This window comes from Lynx rufus, unplaced genomic scaffold, assembly GCF_022079265.1.
Source record: "Lynx rufus isolate CCGP_SWC_20201006 ecotype Redwood Valley unplaced genomic scaffold, mLynRuf1.p SCAF_22, whole genome shotgun sequence".
NCBI lineage: Eukaryota > Metazoa > Chordata > Mammalia > Carnivora > Felidae > Lynx > Lynx rufus.
In genome coordinates this window covers 16945283-16957608 of record NW_025814837.1, presented here as the reverse complement: position 1 = coordinate 16957608, position 12326 = coordinate 16945283, and the positions used below count along the sequence as shown (strand labels likewise).

General features: G+C 37.4%; 1 protein-coding gene across 5 annotated transcripts in view; it reads right to left on the bottom strand.

The window, feature by feature from the left end:
• Positions 1 to 12326, bottom strand: part of OSBPL1A (oxysterol binding protein like 1A) — a 246521-nt gene that overhangs the window by 119629 nt on the left and 114566 nt on the right. The gene's annotated exons all lie outside the window — the stretch shown is intronic.

Sequence of the window (12326 nt, the reverse complement as noted above, 5' to 3'; positions counted from 1 at the left end):
GAATACATAAAATGTGTTACATACATACAATGGAAAACTATTCAGCCATAAAAAGAACAAAGCACTGATACATGCTACAGTGTGCATGAAAATTGAAAACAGTGTTGTAAGTGAAAAGCTAGACACCAAAAGTTCAAATATTGTATAATTCATTTATGTGAAATGTTCAAAACAAGCAAATCCATACAGACAAAACACAGATTAATCATTTTCAGAGGATGCAGAGTGACTGCCTAGTAAGTACAAAGTTCTCTTTTGAAGTGATGAAAATATTTTGAAAGTAGACAGAGTGATGGTTGCACAACACTGTGACTTGCTAAATGCCACTGAATTACACACTCAAAATAGATATTTTTATGTTATATAAATTCTACCTCAGTTTTTTTTTAATCAAAAAAGAAGTCCCACAAACATTAATTTCCCATATGACCTGGCTATTCTACTTATTTCTAGGTATTTACCTAAATGAAATGAAACATTATGTCCACACAAAGACTTATACACAAATGCTAACAACTTTATTTACAATAGCCAAAAACTAGAAACAATCCATATGTCTGGCAACAGGTGAAAAAAAAACCCTGGTACATGGTAAAATGCAATACTACTCAGCAATAAAAAGTAACAAACTATTGAAACATGCAACAATATAGATGAATCTCAAAATAATTAGGCTGAGTTAAAGAAGCCAACCTCCTACACCTCCAAAAAAGTACAAACTGTATGATTCCATTTATGTAAAATTCTAGAAAATGCCTACTGATCTGTAGTGGTAGAAAGCTAATCAATAGTCTCTTGTACTGGGGTAGGTGGGAAAGTGGGAGGTATTACAAAAGGCAGGAAGAAACTTCTGGAAGTAAGCATTCTTTATCTTGATTGGCATGATGGTTTCACCACTGTAAACATCCATTAAACTGAGTTACACTTTAAATATGCGTAGTACTGTGTAGAAGTTATACCTCAATAAAATTGTAAAAAATGATATTTAGCAAGAGTAAGGGCCTAGTAAAAAGACCACTCAATACTGATAATGGGACTTAAAATAATACATTTCTTATGCGAACATATTTTCAAAGAGTATGTCTGTAAAAGAAAAATATTCACTGATGCTACTGAAAACAACGTCAGTATTAAATAGTCATGTATACTGCATTTGTGTGTTCGCCAATACCCCTAAACTAAGACCCACCAAAACCCCACCAGTGGTTGCTGGGTTCTGGTTTTTATATTTCTCTCCATCGTCAACAGAAGATAGCTTTCTGTACACTACTGCATATCTTCCATATCTCTCATAACTTCACAATTAGAAAAATACCTTTAGATATGTCTACTCAAGAACTGATGTTTGCATCAAATTTGCAAACACTGGCTTTGCATTAAACACAAAATGTTTGCAGGTACTCTCAAACAGTGCAGAACACAGGGCTTCCGGAGGCATCCAGAATAAAAACCCCAACTGAGACTCTGTTAAGCACATTCTTGTCTCATTATGGTTGCAAAGCTTCTACCTAAAAATAGCTTACTCTTATATAACCACTCACCACAGATTTATATATTTTATGTATCCTTGAAATAAATTTCTTTTTTCAAGATGTGCCACCAGAGGTATAAACAATCATTTTTAAAAGCAGGGAAGTTTTATGGTAATCTAAACAAATCTGATTTTCAAAAGTTATTCAAAGATTCTGTAGTTGGTAGTTCTGATGAAAATAACTACAAAAAGTTATACATAGCATAAGTAACACCTACCAAATCTCATTTTTTAAATGAATTTTTAAAATTTGCATACAATAAAGTCCATTTTAAGAGTATAGTTCGATGAATGTTCACAAATCTATACCCCATGTCACCAGCACCATTACAAAGATACAGAATATTTCTACTCCCACCCTCTGCTCCAAATTCTCCTGTGCTCCTTTACTGTCACTCTCCTGCTGTTCTCCCCACCCCCAGCAACCACCGCTCTCATCTCCATAACCATGCTTTCTTTAGGTTTGTCTGTTCTTGATTTCAAATAAATGGAGTCATGTACGACACACTCTTTTGTGTCTGGCTTCTTTCACTAAGTACAATGTTTTTCAGAATCACTCATGTTGTTGCAAGCGTAAGCAGTTTTTCTGTTCCTGATGCCCATTCCACTAGACAGCTATACCCTGATTTCCATCTCCTACTTTTCTAACGCCTTCAGTTCGGTCTATGTGGGAACAGTGTTAAGTCCAGAAAGACGGTAACTTTAACTTTGTTATTACAGAATTTTGATATTTCATTGTTTTAACAAGTGTTTTGCAGTTCTTAACCGGGGGGGGGGGGGGGGGGAGGAGACTAAAATATGCCAGGATCACAATTCAGTAGGTTCTAATTCCATCTGAAGAAAGCATTTTAATTAAAGCAGTGCTTCCCAAGTTTTGCAAGTCATGCCACAAACAGAATACAATCTTTGTATGGCAAACAGAAGAGATCAGCCACCTGGTTTGGGGGTCTGCCCATTCTAAGTAGAAAGGATTATTCATCTGAAGCTCACTACTTGGAGAGCTCTGTTAAGATATAGTTAAAGAGGGGCATCTGGGTGGCTCAGTCGGTTAAGCATCCAACTCTTGGTCTTGGCTCAGGTCATGATCTCACGGTTTGTGAGCTGAAGCCCTGTGTCAGGTTCTGCGCTGAGAGCCTGCTTGGGATTCTGTCTCTCCCTCTCTCTCTCTGCCCCTCCCCTGCGTGCACTCTCCCTCAAAATAAGTAAATAAACTTAAAAAAAAAAAAAGATACAGTTAAAGGACAAGTATTCTTATTTTAAAAACCTATATTGAATTTTATAGAAAAAATCTTCTGCACACATAAAACCGTATGTAAAATAAAATATTGATTAAACAACCAAAGTAATGTGAAAATCCTTAGAGTCTTAAAACAGTGAATGTGGCTTATTTTCCCTTCTTTGAGTGCAGCACTTAAATTATTTTTGTCTTCAAAATTTTTAAAAATTGATCCATGACTGAACTGGTGCCCACATGGCCCTTCCAAGCCCAGTACAACTTCTTTTTTATTGAATTTAGATTCAAATGAGTTAACATATAGTGTAGTGTTGGTGTCAGGAGTAGAACTCAGTGATTCATCACTTACCTACAACAGCCAGTACTCATCCCCACAAGGGCCCTCCTTAATGGCCGTCACCCATTATGATACAACTACTAATCAAAGGGGAGTCATTATGCTTCTCATGCAATAAATACTCATCACCACCTACACCATGCCAGGCATGCCAAGCTTCAGAGGATCAGCAACGAACAATATAGACCAAACTCCCTGCACTCAGAGAACTTATAGTCTACTGGGAGGAAACAGCTAGAAATGTCTGTTAGATGGTGGAAAATATTGAAAGCAAAAATAAAGCTGGGAAGGGGGAAGCCAGTCCTGGGAGACACGATGGCCAGAGAACTCAGTGATCAGGTGCCACTGAGTTAAAGGCTGTCAAAGCTGAGGGAGAGAACCAGGCAAGGACCTGGGAGAAGTGTGTTCCAGGAAAGGGAAGAGTGAACGTTCTGAGGGGGAAAAGGCTCCCAGTCTGTGGGACAGAAGGAGGCCACTGTCCTCAGAACAAAGCTGGGGTTGTGGAGTGAAGCACATGAGAGGCCATGAGGTAGGGGAGCAGGGCCCTTCCCATGGGACTTTGCGGGACACCGTAGCAATCAAGACTCTTCCTCCAGCAGAATGGAAAGCCAATGCGAAGTGCCATGCTCTGCATTCAAACTTCATGTGGAACACTGGCTTCACTTCTGGAGGACGCATTTTTAGAAAAAACCTGAGAGAGATCATTGCAGATTAAGAAAACGATCTGGAAAGCCCGACATTGTAGTAACAGTTGAAGGAACCTGTGGATGTTTGTAGAATTTACTAGTTGCTCCAAATAGCTGAGGTATTGTCCCAGGAGAGGAAACATTAAGTTTTTGTGATGTTGCAGAGCACAGACGTGAATTAAAAGAAAAATGGAAAAAGCTTCACCTTAATGTAAGGTTGAACCTTCTTTTACTTTTAGCTTTACCACAGGGGAATGGGTGGTCGTAAGGAAAAAACTCCCATATAATAGTAGTATCAGCAGCAAGAGGAGGAGCCAACATCTAGGTATGTTTACCATATGTCAGGTGTTATGATAAATACCTGGCATACTATTTCATATAATCCTCCCACAATCCTGTGAGGTAGGTATTATTAACGATGAAGAAACTCAAGCTTATTGAGATTACGTGACCTGCCTGAGATCAGCCAACATTAAGTGACAGAGCTGGTATTCAAACCCAGGTCTGTGGGACTCGGGCTCCAAGCCTGGAAGTATTGGAGTACACTGCCTGTATATCCACTGATGGCAGTTTCACAAGCACATAAAATGACTATCTAGCTAAAGAGAGGATTCTTGCAAATGGAGGAAAATTTGAGGACCTCTAAGATCCTTTTCATGGCTTTGTGGTTACATTTTCCCCAATTTTCTCCCTAGTTTTTAAAATTTTACTTTGACTTCAAGATTTACAGAAAGTTTGTGCTCCTAAATATGGCTAAAGATCAAATAATTTCATTACAGAATATGTTAAATTCCCTGTTCAATTCTAATGCCCAGGTTAATTACTTTCTAGCTTTGATATTTTATTAGTTCCCATGTACAAATGAAGATAGGCTTGACTTTTCTCAAGTATATCAATTTCCTGGTTTCATATTTTATATCTGTGGTGATTCAAATATATCTTTCCATCTTCCTATGCTAACTCGGTAGACAAGATAAAATTCTTCTCAATTAAGCAATGACCCTTCAAAATACAACAGCAAGGCAACATCTGGTATCTAGAATACAGAAAGATAATGAAAATAAAGGTATAATATGGATATTTAGACCTACACCTAGTCTTAAATCCATGGAAACCCTGAGAATTACCCATGCTTTGTGCAGCTGCATTTTCACTAACGAGGGAAAGGAGGGAAAAGAGCAAACCAGGGAGACTTGGGGCTATGTGCCCTCCACTACACTTCAACAGGGCAACTTCTGGTTTTGAAAATAAAGGAAAATCATGGCCTTGCACGGCTAGTATGGGGCAATGTAAGAAGAGACCGTCTGTCAACCCTGAGGTTGACATTTGGATAAAAAAGTGATTAACTCTACTTATTAAAAAATGTTTTTCCACATTTCACACCCATTAGGATGGCTACCATAACAAAACAATGGCAAGAGAAAATAACAAGTGCTGGATAGGATATAGAAAAATTAATATACTTATGCACTGCTGGTAGGAATGTTAAATGGGGTAGCCACTATGAAAAACACAAGTCCTCAAAAAAAGGGAACTAGCATAGGGTCCAGGAATTCCTCTTCTGAGTACATAACCAAAAGCATTGAAAGTAGACACTGAAAAAGATATTTGTACGCTCATGTTCACAGCAGCACTGTTCGTTCACACAGACAAAAGGTGGAATCAACACAAATGTAACATCGATGGATGAACAACTAAGGAAAATGTGTGTATGCTTACAATGGAATACTATTCAGCCTTAAAGAGGAAGAAATTTCTGACACCTGCTACAACATGGATGAACCCTGAAGGCATTATGCTGAGTGAGATAAACCAGGCACAAAAGGACAGATACTGAGTGATTCTACTTATAGGAGGTTCCTAAAGTCGTCAAATTCAGGGAGACAGCAGGTAGAATGACAGCTGCCAAGGGCTGGGGGAAGAAGGGAATGGGGAATTATTGTTTAACGGGTTTAGAGTTTCAGTTTAGATGAAACTAAGAGATGCAAAGAGTTCTGGAGATGGATGGTGGTAATGGTTGCACAACACTGTGAATGTACCTAATGTGACTGAACTATGCACTTATAAATGGTAAAGAGAATAAACTCTATGCTCGTATTTTACCACAAATAAAAATCATAAGAAAAGGCTCCAATTGTAACATTTGCCATGTATTTTAACTTGGGTACTTGAAATTATCTATTACCAAGTCAATACCCAAGTGCATATATTGTTGACATAAAATAAAACCATAGTATAAAGTACAAATCTATTTCTAACATTGTAACAACTATTTACTTAGTATTTACTGCTTGCAGAAAAAAAACTAAAATACAATCATCATACATGAATGCACTCTGAGGCATAACCACATTCAACCACATTCATAATTCACAAGAGAACGTTGTAATCCAGGGATTTCCAACCTGGGAGGCTATGAAAATACCAAATTTCTGATGGTATTAGGAGTGATGGAGCCCACAGGGGCACCTAGGTGGCTCAGTCGGTTAAGCAACCAACTTTGGCTCAGGTCACGATCTCACAGTTCGTGAGTTTGAGCCCAGCATCGGGCTCTGTGCTGACACAGCTCAGAGCCTGGAACCTGCTTTAGATTCAGTGTCTCCCTCTCTCTCTCTGCTCCTCCCCTGCTCACGTCCTATGTGTGTGTCTCTCTCTCTCTCTCAAAAATAAACATTAAAAAATTAAAAAGAAAAAAAAAAAGAGTGATGGAGCCCACCAAGATACTGTGGACAAGCCACAAATCTGGCTCTGAACTCTCTTAAGGCCAAAACAGAAAGAGAAATACAATTATGCCCTTTTAATGGTCCACAAGGAAAAAATACATATAAATTCTTTAGGGAAAACAAACTCCCTCTTTGCCCTTAGCTCTAATTTCTTTTTCAGGGTAAGGTATAGGGGAATGAGAGTATTCAAGGGCAGAATAATAATTTCATTAAAGCTAATCTTTTTTTTCAGGGGCGCCTGGGTGGCTCAGTCGGTTCAGTGTCCAACTTCGGCTCATGTCATAATCTCATGGTTTGTGAGTCTGAGCCCTCCGTATGGCTCTATGCTAACAGCTCAGAGCCGGGAGCTTACTTCCGATCCTCTGTCTCCCTCTCTCTCTCTGCTCCTACCTCACTCATGCTCTGCATCTCCCATAAATGGACAAACATTTAAAAAAATTTTTTTTCTTTTGAAATGCCCCTCAACAGAAATTGAGGATATAATTCTAACTTACAGCTTAGCAAGGGCTATTTTTCAGAAAATCAAGAAAATACATCCCAGGATGCAGTATTCTGATATATTTATCCTAAAATTAGACTATCTAGAGAAAGGGATGAATTCTGTTATCTTCTAAAAATGTGACCTCTATCAAGCAATATTTTCACAAAAAGAGGGACAGCATTTTCTGTGGAGAGCCTGGAATACAGGTATTCTGTGCAAACTCTGAAGACACTGCAATATTCTTGGCCATTTGTTTGTTTCTAAAGTTGGTATCCTTTTGTCAAACTAAGAAATTAGCTAATAGATGGCCGCATAAGCTTTGAAACAAGATAGACTATCTTCTCTAATGGATACATTTTCTAACTGAAGCTGAGTGTGATACAGTGGGGTTGTTCTTTCAGCACTAAATTTGGAGGCTGAATACTGGGTTTAGCTCTGAACATGGCCCCCACCTCTCTATATAGACTTGGGAAAGTGGCTGTTCCTCTCTGCAGGCCTTCCTTTCCTCATCTGTCAAAGGTTAACAGATCATTGTATCAACCATTTGGAACTGTGTTTTGTGAAGGTGCCTTAGCGGACAGAAAGGTGGTTGCATTTGCCCTATGCCCCAGGGAAATCTTTTGAGGATCACCAGACTAGATGCTTTACAGTCTAAGAGTGATTCTACGACCTTGGGATTTTAAGCAACTAATCCAGAACACAAACTAACATAACAAAAATAAATGAGGAAAATATTCACAATTAAGTCCTATCACAAGTAAGAAATTTTACTAAGGAGAACTATATTCACAAACTTAATTTTTAATTCAGTTGTTTAGAATGTGAAACAACAAAATCTCCCTCATATAAACACTGTAAGTAAAGGTTGATTTCTCAAGTAAACTCAAAAAGGCAGTATCCTAAGTGTAGCAAATAATAAATAGGTAATGATGCAGCTACAGAATAGTTTCCAGCTACCAGGTGTAACGACATGTCCATGTCTCTAGTTCCCATGTACCAGAGGACAGATGCCCCTCCCCTGAATCTCAACCACTGAGCACAACTTCCTTGCTTCCTGTCATTCCCATGACACCTACAGCTTCCCATCAGGGTTTCTTTGATCCAACACCCCAAGCCACAAACCACTTCTCTGTTCCTGAATTGAGCATGAAATCCTTTCAAGGCATTTTTCTGAAAATAAAGCATGGGAAGACTGTCTCTTGTAAAACCGTTGGGTTTAGCCTTTCATCATTTGAGTCTCACAGCAACTCCTGAAGTAGAGAGAAGGCGTCTGTTTTAATAATTCTGTGTTACATGAGAGGAATAGGAGACCTAAGAATGAGCCGCCCAGAGTCACATGGCAAGACCACGGTCACTAATACTGGAGCCTGCAGCTCAGGACTCCAAATAAGAGCAAGTCCATATTGTCCCATCTGTGCTTTCTTCTTGGGCCTTGCCCAAAGTCTCCCTGACTTTGTTGTCATCAGTTGGATGGACTGAATGAGCAGTAACAAAGATTGTGCAGTAAATAAGGGTGAACCTGTGAGCATCCAAAGAAAATTAGACACAGGTTATCTGCTTTTTCCTCTTTGGTGCTGGAGCCAAGTTTCTGCAGAGAAGGAAAGAACAAGATGGCATATGTAGAACGGACAATGGAAAAATCCTCCAAGGATGGGGGTGGGGGGAGGAACAGGTAGAAAATTGGAAAGACAGTGAGAAACAGGTGAAGACAAGGGAATGATGATCATTCCTCCACCATGCAGACTGTCAAGAGGTAGAAAAGAAGTTGTCAGGGTGAAGGAAAGAGGAAGAAGATGAGAAGCAAGTCGGTAAAGGAAACAGAAATACCAACCAATGACAACAAGAAGAGTGAGGTAAGAGAAAAAAAACTTGGAAGTAGTTAAAACCTTTGCAAAAGTATTATGTGTTTTAAGTATTAGAAGGGCAGCACTCTACACATATTAGCAGTTCTTAGTCTAGAAAGATGAAGTCTCAGGAAATACATGATTAAGTCTATAAAATAAAGTAATGGATAAAAACCAGCAGGAATATATTAAGTCACAAAATACTACAATTATGAAACCTACAACTTGAAATCTGGAAAAGAACAAATTTTGAACAAATTATGTCCTTCCAAGAGACAGAGGATAACAAATGTATAGAGCCTAGGGAAATAAACTCAAAAAAAAAGTGATGGAGATAACTAAAAAAATTAATTTTAAACAAAAAAGATGGCAACAAATAACAAGCTAAAGAGAGTTCTTTGAAAAATAATCAAATAAACAAAGCCTTAATGAGACTGATATTAAAGAGATATTAATTGGAAATATCCAAATGAATATTAGGAAAAAAATGGAAAACATTAGGAAAAAATATTTAATTACAGATTAAAAATAAGTTAAAAAAATAGTAAGACTATTATGAAAAACCTTATAACAATAAATTTCAACACTTAAATGGAAAGGATAAATTCCTAGAAATAGAGAACTTGTCAAAATTGACCCCAAAAGAAACAGAAAACTAAAATAGTCCTATAGCCATTAAATATGTCTAATTACTAGTTTAAAAATCCCACAAAAATAGCTTTATAAAAAGGAACAGACCACTTCAATTACATATAAGCTCTTTCAGGGAACAGCAAAAGAGAGAATACTCCCAAACTCATTTTATGAAGCCAGTATAATAACCTGGATACCAAGCCCTGATGAGGACAGAACCAAAAAAAAAACAAAAGAAAGAAAGAAAGAAAGAAAGAAAGAAGGAAAGAAAGAAAGAAAGAAAGAAAGAAAGAAAGAAAAATTACCAACCAACCTCATTCATAAATAGATACTAAAATCCAAAAGAAACCAAATCGAGGAGAATGTTAAAGATAATACATAATGACCAAATTAGGTTTATTCCAATTACACAAAGGTGGCATATCATCAGAAAAAGTCTAAAAACATTAATTTGAAAAAATATAATTTGCCACCTTAATAAATTAAAGAAAAACCTTATGATGCTCTTATTAAATGCAGAAAGAATCTGATAAAATCCAATACCCTTTAGTGTTTAAAAAACCTCAACAAGAATTAAAAAGAACTTCAATAATCTGAGAAATGGTATTTATTAAATATCACTCTTAATAGTGAATTATTAGAAATATGCCCCTTTTTAAAAATCAGGGATGAACACCGTTTCCCACCATCTCAGCTTCCATCCAGTATTGTCCTGAAGGCCCTCTCCAGTACATTAGGAACATGAAAAATAAATGAGATTTAAGAATTGAAAGAAAGGAACAAAACTGTATTAATTATTCTACAATTATGATTGTCTACAGAAAATCAGTCTGTCTTCATTATTTCTACTTTCTTGCTTCCCATTTACTCTGCAGCTCATTGCAATACACCTTCTTCCTATGCCATGCTTCTAGAACTTCCCCCATCAGTTGTTACCTCAACTCGTTGACCCAACTGTCCCATTGGCCTCCCTTGTTCTGGACTTTACCTGCCTCTCTGGCTGATTTTGCTCAGTGTTCTCCACTGGCTCCGTTTTTCCCTTTTTGTCTTTTAATATAAGTATTCAATCCTTTGATTTCAAACTCTTTCAAGCTGGATGTCTCCGAGGTGACATTATTTACTCCTTCAGCCTCAAACTCCATGTTTATTCAGGTGACTTCCAATACTAACGATTCACAAATTTTTATTGAATGAGTAAGGATGCCCTTCTTGGACGTCACCATGTCCAAAGGTGAACTCACCCTCCACCTACTCCCTTTATTCCCTCCTTCAGTAGTTTATTCGCCATAAGCCTGCGAACTGTCTAGGATTCCATCTTCTCCTCCATTCCGCATATTCAACTATTATCGGCTCCTATTAGGTTATTTTTGAGTCTCTCTTGGCTTTGTACCTTGCTTTCCTTTTCAGTAGTCACCAACTTAGTTCAGACTCTGATTATCTCTCTCTTGAATTCCTGCACCTGGTCACCCTGTTTTCAGGCCTTCCTCTAATCCTTTCCGTAAGGAGCAAATCTGATTAAATCTCTCCCCTCTTCAAAATCTTTCAGTGATTCTAATTCCCAAGATAATGTTCAAACTCTTTAGGCATATTTAATAAAACCTTTCAAGAAGACCCTGCTTCTATTCATCTAGCTTTGACTGGTGTAGCAAGTTATCTGACAAGGTAAACACTGTGTAAATACTTACTGAATTAAGGACAAAAAACTACATAAAGTAATAGATATCAAATCAATGGTGGACCATTATAAAAATGTATAGGGGTTATATCCTTACTACTCTTAAGTTAAAATGAGAGGAAAATTGTATCTGCCTGTAACTCATTCAAAATTCATTAGACAGAATATAATCTGGTACTGCACTCTCTAGCAGGAATTCAAGAGAAATACAATTGCATGCAGGTTACAGACTTGGTATCCTTGTGATACAAAAACTTACCAGGAAAAGATCCTGGGTCATACCAAGCATGACAAGGCTCATCACACATATACACTCTCCCTGCGCGCCCCCCCCCCCCCCGCCCCCAGCCTCATACTGCTTAATTAAAACCTTATGTATTTTTGTTCAAATACTTTACAAATTATCAAAATGAAAACCTGCTTCATTTTACATAAACTTCCTATTTATTTACCTTCTGTCCTAGTTGCTTCCAAAATTAATTTGAAATCTATTTCCTGATTATACACAGAAGCTAAAAATTTAGGAATAATGCTGAATAATGTGGACCAAGTAAAAGATCTAAATTTCTGCTTGGAATTAAAAATTCTTATAATCCTCACAGAGCTGATAAACACAATTATATGTTTGAATACTAAGATACTAATAAGTTTCTAAAAGCTTCTTAGAATATAAATGGTAAATGTCATAAACTGTACATAAAGCTTAAGACATGGTATTACATAACTATTTTTATCATTTTACATACAGTATTCTAAATGTGCTTGACTGTATTTATATACTACCCTGTAGTATGTGCATCTGCTTTTAAATATGGCAAATCTAACACCTTTTTTCATTTCCCTCATTCTGCAAGGTGTATAACTGAGGGTAGAGAGATTATGTGGGTCACTTTCGGCCTCAATGAAATTCCCTAAAATGAGCCTTTAAAGAGGTTCTAAAGAGGGGAGACTAGAGTCTGGCAATCATAGTCACAGTGACACAAATTCTTTTAAGATCCCAGTCTAGTAAAAGTAGTACTGGGACAAAGGCTGAAATAGCTCTCTGGTCATCATGCTCAGATTAAATATCTACTCAATCAAAATTGAGCTAATTTACCAAAGTCATCAACTTCACTGCTGAAATCAAACATGATTTGGACCAGAGATGAACTTCGGTGTGTCCTCAAACAGAAAAAAAAATTT